This window comes from Gadus morhua, chromosome 5 (assembly GCF_902167405.1).
Source record: "Gadus morhua chromosome 5, gadMor3.0, whole genome shotgun sequence".
In the NCBI taxonomy this organism is placed as follows: domain Eukaryota; kingdom Metazoa; phylum Chordata; class Actinopteri; order Gadiformes; family Gadidae; genus Gadus; species Gadus morhua.
The window spans coordinates 22,958,501-22,981,336 of record NC_044052.1 but is presented as its reverse complement, the minus strand read 5'-3'; the positions used below and the strand labels follow the sequence as shown (position 1 = coordinate 22,981,336).

Here is a 22,836-nt window from a genome sequence, read left to right as displayed (position 1 = left end):
TGAGTGTGCCTACGTGTATAGTATATAAGAGCTGTTTAAGTCGGGTGAGTATCGTGTGCTTTGTTTCGCCGTCATATATGACGTGGCATTGGGAGCATGTGACGGCGTAGAGGATGTTTTCGTCCTGCATGGTGAGGTTTAGTGTGACAGGGCTGGAGGTGGAGGCGTGCTGGTTCCAGACGACCGCCAGCTGCTGAGAGGGGCTTTGGTGTGGAGGGGGGGGGGCTTCTGATATCTGTGGAGAAGCGGCCCCCACCAGGACATCCTGGAGGTCCTGTTGTTCCTGTAGGCTGATAGTGTGGGGTTGGAGTGTGGGGTTGTTGTGTTGTGCGCGTGTGAATGTGTGTTTCAGTGTGGAGTGTGTGTGATGTGTTGTGTCAATGTGCTGATGAGGGGTACGATGTGTGTGTGTGGCTGCCCCCCCCCCCCCCCCCCCCCCCCCCCGATCGTCTCCGCTCCTGATGTCAGGGGTCCCCTCAGGGAGCCTGTTGGGGAGGACCCCCTGACTCAGGGATCCAGGCCCTCCTAGTGGGGGCCCCCCTCAGCCGGCCTGTGGACGGGGGCGGACCCTAAGTCGGCCCCTCCAGGGTGGGAGGGGAGCCGGTTAAGGGGAGGCGTAGAGGAGGGGAGCTGGTTAGGGTTAGGGTTAGGGAGGTGGTGGGGGTCCACAGTGGAGGCCGCGGGCGGGTTACGGTGAGACGGGGGGGGGGGGTGAGGAGGAGAAGCACGGAGGGACGGTTGGTTAAGGTTAGGGCAGGGGGGGGGGCGGGGGGTCCCCCACCGTCTCCTCCGTTCAGAGTCTGTGAAACCCGATGATTGTGATTTAATAATAGCCGCCAACGTGGGCTGGGGGTGGAAGCTCCTCCATGGAGGAGTGCGTGAGGGTCACTGGGTTTGGAATCAGCTCTTGTGTGAAGGACTGTGTGGGGTGCGTTTGTGTCTGGAGAAAAAGACATTCTTGGGCATCGATCCCTTTCTCCTCCACGTCGTGGTTCAGTCCACTTCAGATTGATGTGGACGTGGAAGAACCAGAGACATCGGAGAACCCCACGCTGTCGTTTGAAAGTCGTAATATCGTCTGGAGGCGCACACAGCTTTTGGCCTTGATAATTAATATTATATGATATAGATATCCATATATTATATGATATTATTTAGATATAGAGCTCCAGGACTCCCACCGGAGCACCCGGAGTGTTCTAGAATATTCACAGAACACGGCCAAAGGCTTGGTGCGCCTCAAACAACTGTGTGGTTTGTCGTTTGTTCTCCGACGTCTCTGGTTCTTCCACTTCCACATCAATCTGAAGTAGACTGAGCCGCGACGTGGAGGAGAAAGGGATCGTCTCCCGCCGGAGCCCCGCTGCCCGCTGGCTTGATGAATGAAGTCAGGTGAGCTACCTGTTGAGCCATCCCTATCGGAGCGGAGCCTCTTGTGGTTGCTTCTTCAAGAACCTCTCTGTGATGAATAGCTTGTAATAATTAGAGGTAAACTTTTATTGAGGTCAGATCTAAATTGCTTGTTGTGTTTTTTTCTACAGGGTTAACAGCTAGTAGAGTTGTGTTTGTGCTTGTACTCATTGTGTTGGTAAGAGTTATCCATGGTTTGATGGGAGTGCATTCATTAAAGAATAGAGAAAGGGCCAGACTTGATTAATTCAAAAGAGATGAGGGAGGGGGGGTAAGATAGAGGGAGGGAGGGGGGGTAAGATAGAGGGAGGGAGGGGGGGTAAGATAGAGGGAGGGAGGGTAAGATAGAGGGAGGGAGGGGGGGTAAGATAGAGGGAGGGAGGGGGGGTAAGATAGAGGGAGGGAGGGGGGGTAAGATAGAGGGAGGGAGGGGGGGTAAGATAGAGGGAGGGAGGGGGGGTAAGATAGAGGGAGGGGGGTTTATGAGGTAAAGAACGATGAAAACAGAAGAGAGATGCAATGCAAAACAAAATATAATTGGGTTGAGTTAAACATTGCCATTGGACACCAGATAATGAAAATAATAAACTGCAGCAGTGAATAAACTAAAATCAGCAGGGTGGGAATAGGGGAAAAAAGAATACAAAGGGAGGTAGTAAATCATAAAATAAAAATAACTAAACAGATACTGTAGCAGATGAGAAAAAATACTAATGTTCTTTTTCCATGTGTGGAGAGGTAGGCTGTAGCTAAGTCGGATGGTGGGAGGGTTAGAGTTAGGGTTAGGGTCAGGGTTAGAGTTAGGGTTAGGGTCAGGGTTAGGGTTAGGGTACGGCCACACCAAACGCGTTACTCGCGTTAAGGCCGATTTATGCTCTGTTACGTAAGCGTAAGCGCAAGCGCAAGAGGCCCTTGCGCGCCCTTGCGCGACTTCTCACGTCTTGCGTGCGTCGGGCGATTTTTCTAGACTTGCGTCATTTTTTACGTAAGCTTTTACGCGAGCCGCGCAGGCTGTGATTGGTCTGCTCGTCTGGTTACTACTTCCTGTCTGGAGTATCACATTTCCTGTTTTCATACCGCCACCTACCACCCGATCTGGCACATAATTATGCGAACCCTTTATGCGAACCCTTCCACTGGGGCAAACTGCTATTTTGATGCGCGACATCAAACAGCTGATGCGGGATTGTGAGCCATTTTAATGATCTTGTCACCCGATATTCGTTCTATTAGGCCTACTGGCCTTATTTGTTTTAGTGTTAGCCTATTTGAATTAATTACGTAATGTTTTGTGTTCACGTTCTATGTGAAACATAAGTGTTCATGTTCTGTGTGAAACATAAGTTCAGTAGCCTCTTTGAGTGAATGAAATTTGAAAGCGTGAGTGTGTAGTGAATGAAAAATGTGTGCGTGTATGGTGGGACTATTTTCTGTATTTGATAAATAAACCCCTTTTCTCTAATAATGCTGCCTACCATATAATTTATGTGGACATTATGCGCTATAGCTTAAAGCCTTTGGCTAATAGGCCTACACTTAAATAATTCATTCATCTGTCAAGGCAGTAGCTGTTGTATAAACATTTTATATGGATATGAATTAATGAGTTTGACGTAAACCAAATTAGGTAACTTGTGTAACATGATAACTAATTAATCAAAAGTCATGCTTCCAAGTGACCAATGTATATATATTTATTGGTCAGTGCGCATACCCAATCGTAGCACATTGTACTGGTGGGGAAACACGCCAGCATCTGACAAAAAATAATCTGCCAGCTGCTCCCTGACAAGGGCCGGTTTTGGTGAGAGTCGGGAAGATATCGGATGACTCGCGAAAGGAGATCATCAACCTTTGGCACATAAACAAACCAACGACTCCCACAGACAAAGACGTCATTCTCGAGGTCGTCTTCAACGAAAAACTTTACTCCACATATTACTCCACCTACTGTTCTGGCGGTAAATTGCTTGGCAACACGCGCAACACGCGCAACCTAAAAGGGAGCATGAATTGCTTTGAGTAAATTTTGCGCAACAACGTAACACCAACGCTGAAGCATGCAGCCGCCTTTAGGGGCGTTGAAAATCGGCATTTTTGCATAGGGAACCATTGGTCTAGGCGCGGTACACGCGTTGAACCGTTGAAGCGTTGCGTTGGGGGCGTTAGGCGCGGCAGTTGCACGTAATTACGCACGTAAACGCAGTAACGCGCCCAACGCACCAACGCCCGGAGTTCAGAAAATTGAACTTTCAACGCTCCAACGCGTGACGCTTAGCCGCGGTAGCCAATTAGCGTGGAGCTTGACCCGACGTCACTGGCAGAGAGTAGTGAGCTTGCACAGAAGCATACGGCCGACATCTTTCTTTATTCTGGGTGGAAATAGTAACGTAGTTACGCCATTAAATGCGTTTATGGAAACATTTTACTTTCATAATGTTCGCTCGGTGAATGTGAAGGATGTTTGGTTTGATAGTTATGACGAAGAGGGAACGCTCCGTTCACTTGCATGGACAGAGTCTCTGGTTGCTAAGCAACCTCAACGTCTTGGCGGACTATATCTCTGCTGATCAACACTGCGAATGCTGGAAACACACCAGACACACCATGTGAAGTTATTTAACCCGATTATTGTTATTTATATCCGAGATTATTTAATCTAACCCGATCTAAACCCTATCATGCACCCAAACACGGCGGCGTTTGGGTTTCCTACCTCGGACTCCAGCGCAGCCACGGCCGACATCTTTCTTTATTCTGGGTGGAAATAGTTATAGTTACGCCATTAAATGCGTTTATGGAAACATTTTTAGCGAGAAATGTGCATTTTACTTTCATAATGTTCGCTCAGTGAATGTGAAGGATGTTTGGTTTGATAGTTATGACGAAGAGGGAACGCTCCGTTCACTTGCATGGACATGGACTCATCTAGCTGCGTTGGCGCGTTGACGCGTTGGAAGCGTTGAACCACCACACACTGGTCAAGCGTCAGGTTAGGCGCGGTACTCGCGTTGTCCAACGCGGTTGGTGTGGCCGCACCATTACATGCGATGAAGCGTCGCGTTACGGGCGTTAGGCGCGTCAGACGCACGTAATTAAGCACGTAAACGCAGTAACGCGCCCAACGCGCCAACGCCCGGAGTTCAGAAATCTGAACTTTCAACGCTACAACGCGTGACGCTTGGCCGCGATAGCCAATCAGCGTTGAGCTTGACCCGACGTCACTGGCAGAGAGTAGTGAGCTTGGACAGAAGCATACGGCCGACATCTTTCTTTATTCTGGGTGGAAATAGTAACATAGTTACGCTATTAAATGCGTTTATGGAAACATTTTTAGCGAGAAATGTGCATTTTACTTTCATAATGTTCGCTCGGTGAATGTGAAGGATGTTTGGTTTGATAGTTATGACGAAGAGGGAACGCTCCGTTCACTTGCATGGACAGAGTCTCTGGATGCTAAGCAACCTCAACGTCTTGGCGGACTATTTCTCTGCTGATCAACACTACGAATGCTGGAAACACACCAGACACACCATGTGAAGTTATTTAACCCGATTATTGTTATTTAGAGATTATTTAATCTAACCCGATCTTCACCCTGCTACCCTTTGGCAGGCGCTACCGGGCCACCACAGCCCGCACCTCCAGACTGCAGAACAGTTTCATCCCCAGGGCCATCACAGAACTTAATAATCACACTACACTCCTACCCTCCACCCAGCACAACTGCACTTTTGTTAGTGGTTGCACAAACAAATTTCGTTGTGTATCCAATGCACAATGACAAATAAAGTCTATTCTATTCTATTCTATTCTAAACTCTTCACCCAAACACGGCGGCGTTTGGGTTTCCTACCTCGGACTCCAGCGCAGCTACGGCCGACAACTATCTTTATTCTGGGTGGAAATAGTGACATAGTTACGCCATTAAATGCGTTTATGGAAACATTTTTAGCGAGAAATGTGCATTTTACTTTCATAATGTTCGCTCGGTGAATGTGAAGGATGTTTGGTTTGATAGTTATGACGAAGAGGGAACGCTCCGTTCCATTGCATGGACTGAGTGTCTGGATGCTAAGCAACCTCAACGTCTTGGCGGACTATTTCTCTGCTGATCAACACTACGAATGCTGGAAACACACCAGACACACCATGTGAAGTTATTTAACCCGATTATTGTTATTTACATCAGAGATTATTTAATCTAACCCGATCTAAGCTCTTTCACCCAAACACGGCGGCGTTTTGGGTTCCTACCTCGGACTCCAGCGCAGCCACGGCCGACAACTATCTTTATTCTGGGTGGAAATAGTAACATAGTTACGCCATTAAATGCGTTTATGGAAACATTTTTAGCGAGAAATGTGCATTTTACTTTCGTAATGTTCGCTCGGTGAATGTGAAGGATGTTTGGTTTGATAGTTATGACGAAGAGGGAACGCTCCGTTCACTTGCATGGACATGGACTCATCTAGCTGCGTTGGCGCGTTGACGCGTTGGAAGCGTTGAACCGAGTAACCACCCCACAATGATCAAGCGTCAGGTTAGGCGCGTTACTCGCGTTATCCAACGCGAGTAACGCGTTTGGTGTGGCCGTACCGTAACCACCCCACAATGATCAAGCGTCAGGTTAGGCGCGTTACTCGCGTTATCCAACGCGAGTAACGCGTTTGGTGTGGCCGCACCGTCACCTCATCTCCGAGTCCAGTGGTGGTTTCTAAATGCTTTTGTGCTTTCCTGCAAAAGTCAAGTGTGTGTGTGTGTGTGTGTGTGTGTGTGTGTGTGTGTGTGTGTGTGTGTGTGTGTGTGTGTGTGTGTGTGTGTGTGTGTGTGTGTGTGTGTGTGTGTGTCAGTGGAGGCTTCTCCATTGAGGAGAGGGAGGAAGATCCTCCTTAACATTGTTGAGAATAAAAAATGTAGATTGCCCAGACTACTGTAATGAATTAATGCCCTTAAATATGACTACTTTAATGCCTTTGAATATATAATGTTCGTTTCCCTGGGTAAAGGGACATTAGCACCCCCTATCGCCTTTTGACAATTACTTCAGGGAGGAAGGTCCTCCCTCAGCCTCCGTTGACTCCCATTCATTTCCCAGAAAGTACTGGCGGCCGGTGAATAACATGGGTTTCAATGGGAGAGAGGAGGAAAGTCCTCCTCTGAGTGGGTGTGACCTTACAGGCGTCTGATTCGCGCAAAAATCGATGCGCTGCGCTATGAACCAATAAGCAGGATCCCTGGCTGGTGAGCAGTGTTGCCAGATTGGGCAGATTTCCCACCCAATTGGGCTACTTTTAACAACGTTAGGCTGGGAAAATTATCATTGGGCGGGAAATTTGCCCAATCTGGCAACGCTGTCGATAACAAACTAGTGGTGGATTCAATGATTAGTTTCCGTGACCCAGTTCGCGTGATTCAGTTTGCCACGAGGAGTCGTTCGCGAATCGTTCGTTCGTTCGTTCGTTCAGTCGAGTTTCCGGTAGCACTAACTCCACTGAGTCTGACTGACTCAGCTGAGAACCGTGCAATGGGGTCCATTCCATGATGCGATTTACCGCTACCGGAAACCAGGCTGAACGAACATACAATTCGTGAACGACTCCTCCTAGTTCAGTCGAGTTTCCGGTGAATCGATTCACCGGAAACTCGACTGAACGTGGAGGAGTCGTTCGCGATTCAGCCTAGTTTCCGGTAACGGTGAATCGCATCATGGAATGCACGCCATTGCACGGTTCTCAGCTGAGTCAGTCAGACTCAGTGGAGTTAGTGCTACCGGAAACTCGTTTGTTCGTTCAGTCGAGTCTCCGGTGAATCGAATGGTGAACGAGACGACCGAACGAACGAGAGCGACGAACCAGTTCAGTTCGTTCGTCCTAAAGACTCGGTCATTCGAACCGGTTCGCGAACGAGCCAACACTATAACAAACCCGCTCTGCCTTGCGCCTCAGTCTGAGGCGCAAGGCAGGTGAAATCATCTGAAGGATTACGAGATTCTAACATTTGCGAATAAAATGTACAATGGAAACATTAGAAACAGAGAACATTGTTCATGTTTAATTACACAAAGCATTCCATTCATTGAGTTACAGTGCTAAGTTAGCGACCAAAGAAAAAGGTAAACTCTTCGCAAAATCTAGATCACCAAAAGTAATGGCAACGTCAGTGTTGTTGGTGCTACATGGTTTGCTAGGTACTCATGGCTTACTGGTAGCATTACTAGCAATCGACTGTATTGCTGGCCCTGTTTTCTAATGAATAATGGCAAATCTCCAACGTGGGCTGTTCATGGTTTCCCTGATGTGAAAAATCTTGATAGGGCAACCAAACGCCACGACTAGTGTCAAGTTCACGTTGGTGCTGCTATGCGACTTTCCTTGCCAGGCACCACGCCTATAGATCAGGTTGTTTGAAATAATGTTCTCGTTCTTTTACTAGTTTGTTACTCTGACCGTTCTGTTTGATATTGTGAAAATGGTGTGGAAAGGGTGAATGATTCAGAGCATGATGCGTTTTAAATGGTATCGCTTTTGGTCAGTCTTTTCTTAAAACAATTGTAACTGAAAATAAACATAGCTAAATTACAACCAATAACTTCAGTCATTGAGGGCAAAAATAGGCACAGATTTTTTTATTTACTTTTACAAATCAAGTGTAGGCCTGATTTGACTAATGGGCATTGCATCCTTGCCTTCTGCCCTAGTAGTCCATTTCAAAGACATGCTGCCCACCAGCTTTCAAATTACAGTGATGCCACTGGTGGCTTTCACATAACTATCCCTCCCTACTATTTTGTAGTTCACCAAAACACCCTGAAACAAGTGAAAGCAGTCCAATGGCAACCAAGCACGCAGTCCTTCCTCCCTCACTTTAAAAACGACCAGCCGCCACTGGTGTGTGTGTGTGTGTGTGTGTGTGTGTGTGTGTGTGTGTGTGTGTGTGTGTGTGTGTGTGTGTGTGTGTGTGTGTGTGTGTGTGTGTGTGTGCGTGCGTGCGTGCGTGCGTGCGTGCGTGCGTGCGTGCGTGCGTGCGCGCGCGCGCGCTCCCCCGAAAACACGTTACCTGCGCTGATAGGTGCGGCTGAGAGTCAAACCGGTTCAGCTCACTTCCTCATAAGTTTGTCGCAGCTTGGAGCCTTTCTTTCTCCGCTTTTTAAACCTTTCACCTGATTAAATGTTATAAGGTTAAAGTGTTTTGTAAACACTTTACCTCAGTTTCTTCCCTTACATTTATACTTGTATTACTTTATACCGTATGGACGCATTTTAATCACGGAATAGATACGATAAGGTAAGGTAGGCCGACAGTATCCTACCGTTTTTATTGTCTTTCGTTTATGCATATGATACTGAACAACCAGCTTACTCTCGTTAATATTGACCTCATCTCGGTATATGTCTCCGTGTATCGCTTATCAATGAAAGACAGTTTACTGTAGAGAATGCAACCTTGGTTCATGTTTCACTGCTTTTCTGACCCATGTGGTAAATCGAACACTGCGTTCAATATTCAAGTGATTCGTTTGTCCTGATGCTACTCCGAATTAAAATAAGGACGTGACAGAAGTCCTTTCAATGTGCTGATATTTAAAAAAGTTAATATTTGTGCGTATTGACTATCGATGTGTTGAGCTTCACCAGTTGATAGATAGGGAATCTGTGGTTCAGTAAAGTGACAGAATTCAGACTTTGGTCCAGTGGAGAAATTATTCAAACGTTCTTTACTTTAATGGTACCGCAATGCATTTTTTAAGTCTATTGTATATCTTTTTTGTGTTGTAGTTTAAGCACAGTTACAGTCTCAAGGTGTTTAATAATTCATCTGTCATCTGCTGTACACATCTGTACTGTAGTGAGGGCAGTGTGGTTATGTTGTGGGGTTCATATCGATGGTCTATGACGTCCATAATGCTTTAGTGTGAAGCAGTCACAAAGATCTTCTCTCTCAATAAACAGCTAAAGTTCAAAAGGCAATTGAAGTGATGGATGAGTTGTGTTTGTGTCCAGGTCTCCAGTCTACTATGGATGAGGAGAGAGAAGAGGGGGGTCCTACCTCTAAGACCACTCTGTCTGGGGAACATGGCCGTCGGAGCAAAGCTAAGAGGTAAGAAGAGGATCTCTCTGTCTGTGACTGCTGTCACTCTCAGAGCTCAGCAGTGATGCATCATGACTCCATCGTGTGTGTGTGTGTGTGTGTGTGTGTGTGTGTGTGTGTGTGTGTGTGTGTGTGTGTGTGTGTGTGTGTGTGTGTGTGTGTGTGTGTGTGTGTGTGTGTGTGTGTGTGTGTGTGTGTGTGTGTGTGTTGAAGCCCAGAGAAGCAGGAGAGAGCAGCCCCCCCTGGACCCAGCTGTGTCTCCATGAAGAGTGGCTGGTCTATGGATATACCTGTTAGTTTTAAAGATGGAAATCAGTCTATCAAGAAGAGGTGAGGATTTATCAGAGATCATAAAGATACAGCTTCCATCGAACGTCCATAAATCCTGGTTCTTGTTTTTCTAGTAGAGTCCAGCAGGAGAGAGCAGACTCCCCTGGACCCAGCTGTGTCTCCATGAAGAGTGGCTGGTCTATGGATGTACCTGTTACCTTTAAAGATGGACGCCCCTCCAGAGAGGAGAGGTAGGGGTTCAAACAGACGATGAAAACAGACCACTTGGTTGTTTTCAGACTACTGATATCTACAAATGTGTGTGTGTGTGTGTGTGTGTGTGTGTGTGTGTGTGTGTGTGTGTGTGTGTGTGTGTGTGTGTGTGTGTGTGTGTGTGTGTGTGTGTGTGTGTGTGTGTGTGTGTGTGTGTGTGTTGTAGCCCAGAGCAGCAGCAGAGAGCAGACTCCCCTGGACCCAGCTGTGTCTCCATGAAGAGTGACCACTCTATGGATATACCATTGGTGTTTAAAGATGGACGCCCCTCCAGAGAGGAGAGGTAGGGGGTTCAAACAGACGATGAAAACAGACCACTTGGTTGTTATCAGTCTCTACTGATACTCTACTGATCTACAAGTCTGGCGAAATAGAATTGTGTGTGTGTGTGTGTGTGTTCCCCAAAGACACCAGATGACGTCAAAGGTTACCAGTGCTCAGTCTCTACAGCAACATCAAACAGAGCTGATCAAGGTGTGTAAATGTGCACCGAGACGTTTGACTTCAGCTCTCCATGAACATTAGAAAGCATCTCTTGTCCAGCAGGACGTGAATCCAGGAAAGATGCTTCTGATGTCCTCAGTGAGTTCAGAGTAAAGTTCTCCTTGATGTTTGTTCTGTTCCAGAGGGCTGAGGAGAACGCACACACTTTTCTAGACAAGGAGCTGAAGAAGCTCTGGAGGGATCTCTTCTCAGATTACCCACAATGCTCAGAGGGTCAGAGAGTGGAGGAGGAGGAGGTGGATGATAAGAAGGAGGAGCAGAGGAGGCGCGCCATAGAGGGAGTGGTGGACATCACAATCCTCTGCCTGATGGAAATGAACCAGGAGGAACTGGCCGACACACTGGGGGGCGGTAAGAGACTCTTATTTTGAAAACAGAAGAAACACACATTTTGATGAGCAGTAGGAGAATATTATTTGTTCTCTTCGGACTAAATGACATAATGTGAGACTTATACATTTCAAACTTCAATGTGGAGACAATCTTTCCTCTTTGGTGTTAAATGGTTTGATCCAGTATGTGGGTTGCTGTGGGGTATCAGGTTAAATGGTTTGATCCGGATATGTAGGGTAATCAGAATCAGAAATACTTTATTGATCCCCGGGGGGAAATTGCCGCTCCAGGCGCTCCATACAACAGAAAAACAAAAACAAATACCCTACAAGCATAGAAGAAAAGACAAGATTATAAACAAATAAATAAACAAAAATAAAATAAAAGTAAGAAGTGGACATCTCCCAGTGGGCTATAACCGCAGTTACAACCTACAATTACAATTACAATTCAACATTCACATTGCAAATAGCAATGAAAATTAAGAGTGAAAGAATAAATGATAGCTTGTTTATTTAAATAGTAATTTGTCCGATTTATAGAGGGAGGAGTTCTAGAGTTTAAAGGCCACAGGCAGGAATGACTTCCTGTGGCGCTCAGTGGTGCATTTAGGAGCAATGAGTCTCACTGAAGGAGCTCCTCTGTTTGACCACAGCGTTGTGGAGAGGGTGAGAGCCATACTGCAGGATCGCCCGCAACTTCGACAGCATCCTCCTGTCTGACACTGCTGTCAAAGTGTCCAGCTCCACCCCCACAACGTCACTGGCCTTCCTGATCAGCTTGTTGAGTCTGTTGGCATCTGCTACTCTTAGTCTGCTGCCCCAGCACGCAACAGCAAAACAGAATAGCACTAGCCATCACAGACTCATAAAACATCCTCAGCATAGTCCGGCAGATGTTAAAAGAGCGGAGCCTCCTTAGAAAATAGAGGCGGCTCTGTCCCTTCTTGTAAAGGACTTCCGTGTTCTTAATCCAGTCCAGTTTGTTATCAATGAACACCCCCAGATATTTGTAATGTTCAACGATGTCCACATTGTGACCCTGGATGGAGACTGGGGTCATTGGTGTCTTGGATCTCCTCTGATCCACCACCAGCTCTTTGGTTTTAGTAGAGTTGAGCTGCAGGTGGTTCTGCTCACACCATGTGACAGAGGTGTCCACCACAGCCCTGTATTCAGCCTCCTCACCCTTACTGATACAACCAACGACAGCAGAGTCATCAGAGAACTTCTGAAGATGGCAAGACTCTGTCTGGTAGCTGAAGTCATGTAATGTAATGTAATGTAATGTAATGTCAGTAATGGTGGGGGTCTCAGGTTAAAGAATGTTAAACATCATCATTACCAGCACCAAATCCCCCGACCACATCAACCCCATTCTCGTTTAACTACACTGGCTCCCTGTCCAACACCGGACTGACCTTAAAACCCTTCTGCTCACCGACAAAGCCCCCCACAACGTGGCCCCCACTTATATCCCCGACCTCCTCCAGGAGGACAGGCCCTGCCGCTCCCTTCGTCATCCTCTGCTGGTCTTCACCGTCCCGACCTCCCGCCTCATTACCGTGGGTGCTAGGGCTCTCAGCATCGTGGGTGCTAGGGCTCTCAGCACCGTGGGTGCTAGGGCTCTCAGCACCGTGGGTGCTGGGGCTCTGAGCACCGTGGGTGCTAGGGCTCTCAGCACCGTGGGTGCTGGGGCTCTGAGCACCGTGGGTGCTGGGGCTCTGAGCACCGTGGGTGCTAGGGCTCTGAGCTGAACTGAAAGAGACACCCTGACAACATTGAATCCCTCCTCAAAACACATGTGTTCCCACTGGCCTTCTCGCTGTAATGACCCCCTACTGGGGTTCCCCTCGTATCCCCGTTGGGCTACTGTTCTTACCCCCTCCTACCTGGGTCTCCTCACTGTTCTTACCTCCTCCTACCTGGGTCTCCTCACTGTTCTTACCTCCTCCTACCTGGGTCTCCTCATTGCTCTTACCCCCTCCTACCTGGGTCTCCTCACTGTTCTTACCCCCTCCTACCTGGGTCTCCTCACTGCTGTTCTTACCCCCTCCTACCTGGGTCTCCTCACTGCTGTTCTTACCGCCTCCTACCTGGGTCTCCTCACTGTTCTTACCCCCTCCTACCTGGGTCTCCTCACTGCTGTTCTTACCCCCTCCTACCTGGGTCTCCTCACTGTTCTTACCCCCTCCTACCTGGGTCTCCTCACTGCTGTTCTTACCTCCTCCTACATGGGTCTTATGTCTTGTTTTGATCAATCTGTTGGCGATGCAGCTCTTGCTGTTTTTGACCCTAGATTGTAACCCTTCAATGTAATTATTAATATTATTATAATTAATAAGAATATTAAACATAAGCTGCAGATCAACAGCAGAATAACTCAGTGGAAGAGATGCAACACTATCTTGTGATATCAGCATTTCATTTTACACCAATTCATTATCATTAGTATTATCATTAGACCAATCATATTGCTGTGGAAAAACGAAATGTCCTGAACATTTTGAATCTGTAACATGCACTCTTTGTCACAAACCAGCTTTTCTGACCACAAGTAATGAAGCCACTAAATATCATGAAATTGATAATTCAACAGGAAATATTGACATGTTCCAACTGATGCCACCATCCACTAACTGATGTCTACTGTTTTTTTTCCCATTTAGGAGCTGCTGCTGTCGAGTGCCAACATAAAATCAAGTCTCATTTGAGGAAGAAGTTCTGGTGTGTGTTTGAGGGAATCGCTAAAGCAGGTCATTCAACACCTCTGAATGACTTCTACACAGAGATCTTCATCACAGAGAGAGGCAGTGGAGAGGTCAACAAGGAACATGAGGTCAGACTGATTGAAACCGCTTCCAGGAAACCAGCCAAAGAAGGAACACCAATCAAATGTGCAGACCTCTTTAAACCCTTACCTGGACACGATCAACCAATCAGGACAATGATGACAACTGGAGTGGCCGGTATTGGTAAAACCATCTTAACACACAAGTTCATCCTGGACTGGGCTGAAGAACAAGCCAATCACGACATACACTTTACATTTCTCCTCACTTTCAGAGAGCTGAATTTACTGAAAGGGGAACAATTTAGCTTGGTGGAACTTCTTCATCACTTCTTTATTGAGACCAAAGAAGCAGGAATCTGCAGATACGACCGGTTCCAAGTTGTCTTCATCTTGGATGGACTGGATGAGTGTCGACTTCCTCTGGACTTCCAGAACAACAAGATATGGAATGATGTCACAAAGTCCACCTCGGTGGACATGCTGCTGACAAACCTCATCAGGGGCGACCTGCTTCCCTCTGCTTGCGTCTGGATAACCACACGCCCTGCGGCAGCCAATAAGATCCCTGCTCATTGTGTTGACATGGTGACAGAGGTGAGAGGGTTCACCGACCAACAGAAGGAGGACTACTTCAGGAAGAGATTCAAAGATGAGACGCTGGCCAGCACAATCATCTCCCACGTCAAGAAATCACGAAGCCTCCACATCATGTGTCACATCCCAGTATTCTGTTGGATCACTGTTACAGTCCTGGAGGACTTCTTCAAAACATCCCAGATAGGAGAAGAAACGCCCAAGACTGTGACTCAGATGTACAGCCACTTCCTGAGGGTTCAGTCCATACAGGGGGACAGGAAGTATCGTTTGTTAACTGAAACAGACACAAACTGGACTGCACAGAGCAGGGAGATCATTGTTTCTCTGGGAAAACTGGCTTTTAACCAGCTGGAGAGTGGCAACCTGATCTTCTACGAGGCAGACCTGGTAGAGTGTGACATTGATATCAGAGCAGCCTCAGTGTACTCAGGAGTGTTCACCCAGATCTTTAAAGAGGAGTGTGGGCTGTACCAGGGCAAGGTGTTCTGCTTTGTCCATCTGAGCCTCCAGGAGTTTCTGGCTGCTCTTTATGTCTTTTATTCCTTCATCCACGATGGTGTCAATCTGCTCTCAGAAGAACCACCAACCTCCAGTGAAGATGAACTCCTCCTCTACCAGAGTGCTGTGGACAAGGCCTTACAGAGTGAGAACGGACACCTGGACTTGTTCCTCCGCTTCCTCCTGGGCCTCTCTCTGGAGACCAATCAGATTCTCCTACGAGGTCTGCTGGGACAGACAATAAGTAGCTCACAGAACAACAAGGGACCAGTGTCTTACATCAAGCATAAGTTAGATGGTAATCTCTCTCCAGAGAGAAGCATCAATCTGTTTCACTGTCTGAATGAGCTGAACGACCGTTCTCTAGTGGAAGAGATCCAACAGTCCCTGACATCAGGAAGTCTCTTCGAAACGCATGTGTCTCCTGCTCAGTGGTCAGCTCTGGTCTTCATCTTACTGACATCAGAAGAGGAGCTGGACGTGTTTGACCTGAAGAAATACGAAGCTTCAGAGGAGGGTCTTCTGATGCTGCTGCCAGTGATCAAAGCCTCCAAAAGATCACTGTAGGTTTACTCATAATAATGTATGACAATACACAACACAATATACCTGATAGTAGAATATATAAGTTATAACTAACAAAACATATCTGTAGGTTCTCTAATAACATGTATTACAATAAACCCACTAACCCACTTTTCTAATAAAATGAAGACAATAACTTAATTACGTTAAAAGTAAAAGTTACGCAGATTATTAAATTAACATTTAAGGATCTAATGTAGTTCAATTAATAAAACATCTTATTAAAGCTTTTATAACTTTTTGCCAACAATGTTATAGTTTATTACGTTATTGGCTGGTTATTACGTTATTGGCCTTGCATAAAAAATATTCAGAAAATGTAATAACTGAGCCAATAATGCAATAAATTAGGTATCTCTTTATTTTATTTTCAATTTCTGGAGAGAATTTGTCACACTTGACCTTATTATTGCATCTTGCATCAAGCGCTTAAATATCTGACCTAACAGTGACCCCTCCACCCTCATACCCCCTCCAGAGGATGCCTTAAAGGAGCAAAGAGTGAATTTGGATTTATACTTTACTCTTGGGGTTCTGTTATAATAATAGTAAGCAGCCAATAACGTAATAAGTTATAACATTATTGGCAAAAAGTTATAACGTTATTGGCTCAACAACTTTATTACATTGTTGGCAAGTTATTAAGTTATTGGCTTTATTACATTTACATTTTTATGTTATTGGCATTTATTACTTAATTTGCCACTATAACATTATTGGTTGCTATACACATCCTCCATTAAGTTTAAAGTAAAAGATGTAGGTCATTCTAATCACAGTCCCTAACATATTGTGTTATGTGTGTGCAGGCTGAATGGCTGTCATCTGTCAGAGAGATGCTGTGGAGCTCTGGCCTCAGTTCTCAGCTCCAACTCCTCTAGTCTGAGAGAGCTGGACGTGAGTTCCAACGATCTGCAGGATTCAGGAGTGAAGCTGCTCTCTGCTGGACTGGGGAGTCCACACTGTAGACTGGAAACTCTCAAGTCAGTTTCACTCAATATCTCAAACAGTCACACCACAAGTTCTACATCAGAGGACATTGCGCAGATTTACCTCCAGAGAGTTAACGGGTCTAAATTATTCAGTAGAATAGGTCCTCTCAGGGGTTAGGCACATTTTCTACTGGTGCCAATAACTTTTTAATTGGGTGGCACCCTAACAAATGTGGTCGGAGCCCTTTATTAGACTTGAGAATGTCCTTGGTCACGTACCATCCATTTGTGTCCATTCATGTGAACAGATTCACTCACTTTTAATAAGTTGTTAATGTTTTGATTGCATAGGGGGTATTTTTCTGTTTTTACCGCCAGCGCCTCAGCATCACTTTGGATTGGATTGGATTCACTTTATGAATCCTATCCAATGAGGTTTTGTGACCAACCGGAGGTGCAAAGGAGCAGTAAAGTGCAGTTTGTACATGAATTATACAGTATCAGAGCAGCATAGAGGTATTATAAGTGCAGTAAATATAAACATAAATATAGTATAATAAAATAGAGTACTATGGGTGTTGGTAGAGGGATAATTGCTCAGTCAACTAGCATGGACTAGGACAATGAATGGCCGCGGGGGGGGGAGCAGACACTGAGGGGGGGTGGGGGGGGTTAGAGTTTAGGAGGGTGACAGCCACAGGGAAAAAGCTTCCCCTAAACCAGGGTCCGGAGAGACCTGCAGCGCCTCCCGGAGGGGAGGAGGGTGAACAGTCTGTGGTTGGGGGGAGAACAGTCCTTGCAGATGCCGCGCCATTTTGCAGGTATCGCTTGCTCTGGACAGCCTCGATGGAGGGGAGTGAGGAACCGATGATGCGTTGCGCAGTTTTCACCACCCTCTGCAGTGCTTTCCGGTCAGAGACAGAGCAGTTGCCATACCATACTGTGACACAGTTGGTAAGGATGCTCTAAATGATGCAGCGGTAGAAGTTCCCCAGGATCTGAGGAGACAGATGGGCCTTTTTTAATTTTCTCAAGAACAAGAGTGGTTAAAAAAATATATACAAAGCTACAATAAGCTAAGCAATAGCATTAAACAAGAGTATCCATCAACATCAGACTTTGTAATCCTGCTAGCTTCAATGCTAATTTTACACTGTAATTCAATCGGAAATGCTACCGCGATTAGCATTGGCGATTTATAAGTAAATCTAATCATTCCGAAATTAAATAAACATAATTGTTAAGCCACAGAAATGATTCAAATGCTTTAAACATTAATACTTACGGACTAACACTTTCTCTGGACAACCAAAAAGAGAAGGAACTGACATGCTGTGCTCTCTGGAATGCTGCATTAAACTAGATAACTAACTACGGTAACACAGGAGAGCCAAAACACAACTCACTCATGCAATACCATTATCAACCACTAGCCGTCTAGAGCAAAAACAAATTGTGGGGGCAGAACACTCCCCGCCTGATATTTTATAATATCACTAAGTCTCCCTACTGAGGAGCAGTTCCACTTCTGTAATAGGTCTCGAATACACCTTAGGGGTACCTTGTCGGATGATCTTGACATCAACCTTCCGAATTCTTCCATCACGGCTGGGAATGGTTCCCACGATAGTTCCCATTGGCCAGTCATTCCTCGTAACTTGAGTGTCCTTCAGTAGTACAACATCTCCTGTTTGCAGGTTTGATCTGTCTGATGTCCACTTGTTACGGGACTGAAGAGTTGCCAAGTACTCTTGCCTCCAGCGCATCCAGAACGTCTCAGCAAGAGCTTGGACTTGTCGCCATTGTTTGGTATAAAGATCCTTGAGATCCATGTCCCCTTGTGGAGCAGAAACTGTGTCAATCTTCTGAGTGAGGAGCATGGCAGGTGTGAAGACAGCTGGAATATCAGGATCAGAAGAAACTGGAGCTAGAGGTCTAGCTTTCATAATTGCCATAACTTCTGCCATGAGTGTCACAAGAACCTCATGGGTGAGGCGACAGTTTTCCTTGAGCAAAATTGCATCCAAAATGCGACGAGCTACACCGAACATCCTCTCCCACACTCCATCCATGTGAGAGGAATGTGGTGGGTTGAACGACCAGGTGCAGCCTTTGTCTTGCAGGTGCACTTTCAACTCAGGATCTTCTGTGTTTATCTGCAGTTCTTTGCACGCTCCAATAAAGTTAGTGCCTCTATCAGAGCGCAATAGTCTCATAGGTCCTCTAATAGCAGTGAATCTTCTCAGGGCGTTGATGAAACTGGAGGTTGACCTGCTCTCTATAACCTCAATGTGCACCGCTCGTGTACAGGCTTTTCCTGCAGTGGGGAAAGAGGTAAGTTCATGACGAATTGCTCAGCATCCTTCCCATGCTCTTTCTGTCCCTCTTGTGCTGCTCTTCTCAAGCTGTAGATGGCAACAGCTGGTGAAGGGCTGTTACTGAAAACGTGTACTGTCATTCGGTACTCGGTCACTGGTTGGTGAGGTCGTTATCTTCAAACCACAGGAATCTATGAAAGTCACGGTGGTCCTCACAGACAGTGAAACAGTAAAACCTCTGTCGGATGTCAACCTGCTCTCTGCGGAAGCGGATGAGGACACCGAGAAGAGTGTTATTTAGGTCTGGTCCCTTTAAGAGGACATCTTTTAAGGAGACCTCTGTCAATAGTATCTTGTCTATCTTGCTTCTAGTTTCTTTGACCTTCGCAAGTGCCTCCGGGTCATTTGTGTTTTTATGTTGTTTTTCAAACTCTTTTAGTTGCCCTGTTAATTTTTGATACAGGTCCAGTTTGGTCCTTTTGAGGTGTGCCGTTCGTGCTATGAGTTTCCCCCTTATATGGACAAAACAGAAACACTGGTTATTGCCCCTGATGATTCCATTCCAGGGATTAACCAGTACCTGGGTGACTTGGGCCAGTCTGTCAAACCGAGCCTAAGAAACCTGGGTGTTGTGTTTGACAAAGACATGTCATTAGTGCAGCACTGTAAACAGCTGACCAAAAATTGCTTTTTTCAACTGAGGAACATTTCGAAACTCAGGAAAATGGTTTCACAAAATGACTTGGAGCTGATCACTCATGCATTTGTGTCTTCGCGTTTAGACTATTGTAATAGTTTGTTTTCTTGTCTAAACAAAAAGGAGCTGTCTCGCCTGCAGTTAGTGCAAAACTCTGCAGCGAGAGTTCTGACTCGCACCAATAGGAGGACTCATATAACCCCTATTCTTAAAGCTCTTCATTGGCTGCCAGTTTCGTCCAGGATCAATTTTAAAATTTTGGTTTTAACGTTCAGAGCTTTGCATGGCCAGGCTCCGCCTTACATCAGTGATCTGATCCAGCCTTACACCCCAACTCGGGCTCTGAGGTCTGTGGATCAGAATCTGTTGACGTTGCCACACACTCGTTTCCGGACCAGAGGAGACAGATCCTTCCAGGCTGTTGCTCCCAGGCTCTGGAACGATCTTCCGCTCTCTCTGCGTTCGATGGAGTCTGTTGACTCCTTCAAAAAGCAACTAAAGACCTATTTGTTTGCTCATGCTTTTGCTTAGCTGTCTTGGGGCTGCTATGTTTGTCACCTAGTTGTCTTGGCCTTTTAAACTTAAATTTGTATGTACTTCTTAACTGTGTATTGTTATTGTTTTTGTTTTAACTGTGAAGCGCTTTGTGACCCTGGTCTGTGAAAGGCGCTGTACAAATAAAGCTTACTTACTTACTTACTTATTACTGCCTGCAGAGCGTCCCACAGAATAATAGGGTTCACTTCTCCATTGTCATTTTCTTCCTTATATCTGGTTATACCTCCCTTTTATTTCTTTCACTAATTCCTTTCTTCAGTAGACCTACATTTAACCTCGAGACTGTGTTCCTTCTCCTACTGGTTAGATTCACCGTCAGATATACTGCACTATGGTCAGACAAGTCGGTAACACCTATCTAACAGTCTTCTACCCTGTGTCTATCCTCCATCGTCATGAGAAAATAGTCTATTCTAGCATATTTGAGTGTGGATGTGAATAGTGTGTGTAGTCTCTATCTAGTGTGTGCCTATCTTTCTATATATATATATAATTCCTAGTTGCTTCATTTGTATGTTCATGTACTTGGAGATATGTGTCCTAGCTTTTCTTGTACTCGTCCAATCTAAGTCATGATTTCAAACCGCATTGAAGTCCCCCCACAAATCAAGATCCCATCCATTTCCACAGCTATGACATCAAAGAATGTCTTATGGCTCTCCGGTGGCGCGTACACATTAATCATTGTAACCATTGGTCTTTCCATTTTCCCTTAACCACCACATTCCTTCCCTGTCACATATTTCTTAGTTTTTTTCAAATTTCAGAGTTTTAAGTTAGTGGGGCCACCCCTCTCCTATGATACTGCTTAAATGACCCATAAAACACATTGTTGTGTCCATATATTTTACATTTTTCATGTTCTTGTGATGACAGGTGTGTTTCTTGGAAAAAAATATAACCTGCACCTCCTCCTTTTTATCGGATTGTTCATACCATTAACATTGAATGACACCATTCTAATACCCCAACGTTGCATTATGATTCCTCTTAAAACATTCTTCTGTTCTCCACATGTCACATAACCCAATATGAAAAAAATAACAGCGACCGCTGAACTAAAATAACAAATTTTAACAATCGGAACTTGAACTTCAAAGGCATTCGGGGGTTTCAAATGTGTCCCCCTGTTGGTAGGTGAGGGGTAGAGCCTCTCCTAGTGAGAGGGTCCTCTTAGTGGTGGAGTTCTCCTCAGGCGGTGGTCTCCAGAGCTCACTATAAGGTTCCAACATCTAAATTCCAGAGCTCCCGGCCGAGAGCTTTGTGTACATTTTCCATATTTTCTTTTAACCCTTGGTATGAATATACAATTGCAACAAGTGATCCTATAAGTCCGTCAGCTTATGCTCTTGTAAATGATCACGTCACTGTGTCGAAAGGACCGTCAAGCCATGAAACAAAAGGCTTTATTTAACATTTCTAAAGTCAAATCTGTGTTGGTGTCCATGTTCTTTACTTATCGGTCACCGTGGCGCTTCACGTCCTGTATCCTCCCCCGTGCGCTCATCTCCTGATTTTGGTCCACTTGGGCGCTGCCTCCAGTCTCCGCAGCGGTGTCTGTCTCTCCCCTCCCGGGTCTGGGACCTGCCGTCCTCTCTCCCGCATCGCCCTCGCCGCATCCTGAGCGCCGTTGTATACTTTGACTCCTTCGGTCCAGTGAACTCTGAGTGTGTCCCTTGGGGACTAGAACCGAATCCCCCTCTCTTTTAGAATTTTTTTGTTGACCGCATATCTCAGACGTTTACCCGCCACTTCTGCTCCGTAGTCATGATCAAAACTCACTCTGTGTCCCTCGACTTCCAGCATCGATTTTCAGGCCGTCAGTACGTTCTCTTTAACCTCGAACATCAAAAAGTTGACTATAATCGCTCTTATATAATCGGGCTTGTTTGGTTGTGGTTTCGGTGTTAATGCTCTGTGTGCCCTTTGAATATCCAATTCAATATCCTCCAACATTCCCAATCAATTTATCCACGTAATCAGCAGCCGAGTCTCCCTCAACCCCTTCCTTCAGCCCCCAGATTTGAATATTGCTTCTCCTTGACCTCCCTTCCAAGTCGGTTAATAGTCGGCCAAGTCGGTGCATATCTCCCGTCTGCTTTCTTCTTTTTCTCTTGTACCTTTCCACTTTTAGAAATACTCATGATCTATATTATTCAAAGTTCGAGTTGTAGCTTTAGTTTTCTTTTTAGTTTTTTTGCTCAATTGGTCGCGAGCGCCTTTCGTTTGCTACCTATCGCCTCATTAGCATACCGGAAGTCAGAACTGCCTCTTTTTATGGTCATTTTCAGGAGTTATGTTAAATATTTAGTTATCTGAACTCTAAGTAAGTCATATTTTGATCAAGATCTACTGTATTGAAATTTAATTAAACTAATAAAACATGTCTTATGACAAATTTCAAATAAGAAATGCATCACTGTTCCTAACATGTTGTTTTTTATTGTTTGTTTGAAGGATGAATGCCTGCCATCTGTCAGAGAGATGCTTCGAAGCTCTGGCCTCAGTTCTCAGCTCCAACTCCTGTAGACTGACAGAGCTGGACCTGAGTACCAATTATCTGCAGGATTCAGGAGTGAAGCTGCTCTCTGCTGGACTGGGGAGTCCACACTGTACACTGGAAACTCTCAGGTCAGTTTCACTCAATATCTCAAACAGTTACACCACAAGTTCTACATCAGAGGACATTGAGCAGATTTCCTGGACTGGGCTGAAGAACAAGCCAACCACGACATACACTTTACATTTCTCCTCACTTTCAGAGAGCTGAATTTACTGAAAGGGGAACAATTTAGCTTGGTGGAACTACTTCATCCAGGGCTCTACAGTGCGCCCATTTCACTCGCATTTGCGAGTGAATATATCGGTGTGCGAACGAGAAAAACAAAACAGGAGCACGCGTGCGAGTGACTTCTCCACAGCGCACTATACTGTGCGTTCACACCAAACGCGAAGGGGCGAAACGATTCCATACAAA

The 22,836-nt window shown here is 45.7% G+C and overlaps 1 protein-coding gene and 2 long non-coding RNA genes across 3 annotated transcripts in view; all 3 read left to right on the top strand.

Annotated features, from left to right (window-relative positions):
* LOC115544457 (uncharacterized) overlaps positions 1-22,836 on the top strand; it is a 993,561-nt gene that overhangs the window by 604,126 nt on the left and 366,599 nt on the right. The window lies entirely within an intron of this gene.
* Positions 1-22,836, top strand: part of LOC115544510 (uncharacterized) — an 84,456-nt gene that overhangs the window by 21,040 nt on the left and 40,580 nt on the right. The gene's annotated exons all lie outside the window — the stretch shown is intronic.
* Positions 8,852-10,445, top strand: LOC115544501 (uncharacterized). The gene is made up of 4 exons (XR_003976878.1): positions 8,852-9,510; positions 9,715-9,831; positions 9,906-10,022; positions 10,211-10,445. It is a non-coding gene; the product is annotated as an uncharacterized LOC115544501 (long non-coding RNA).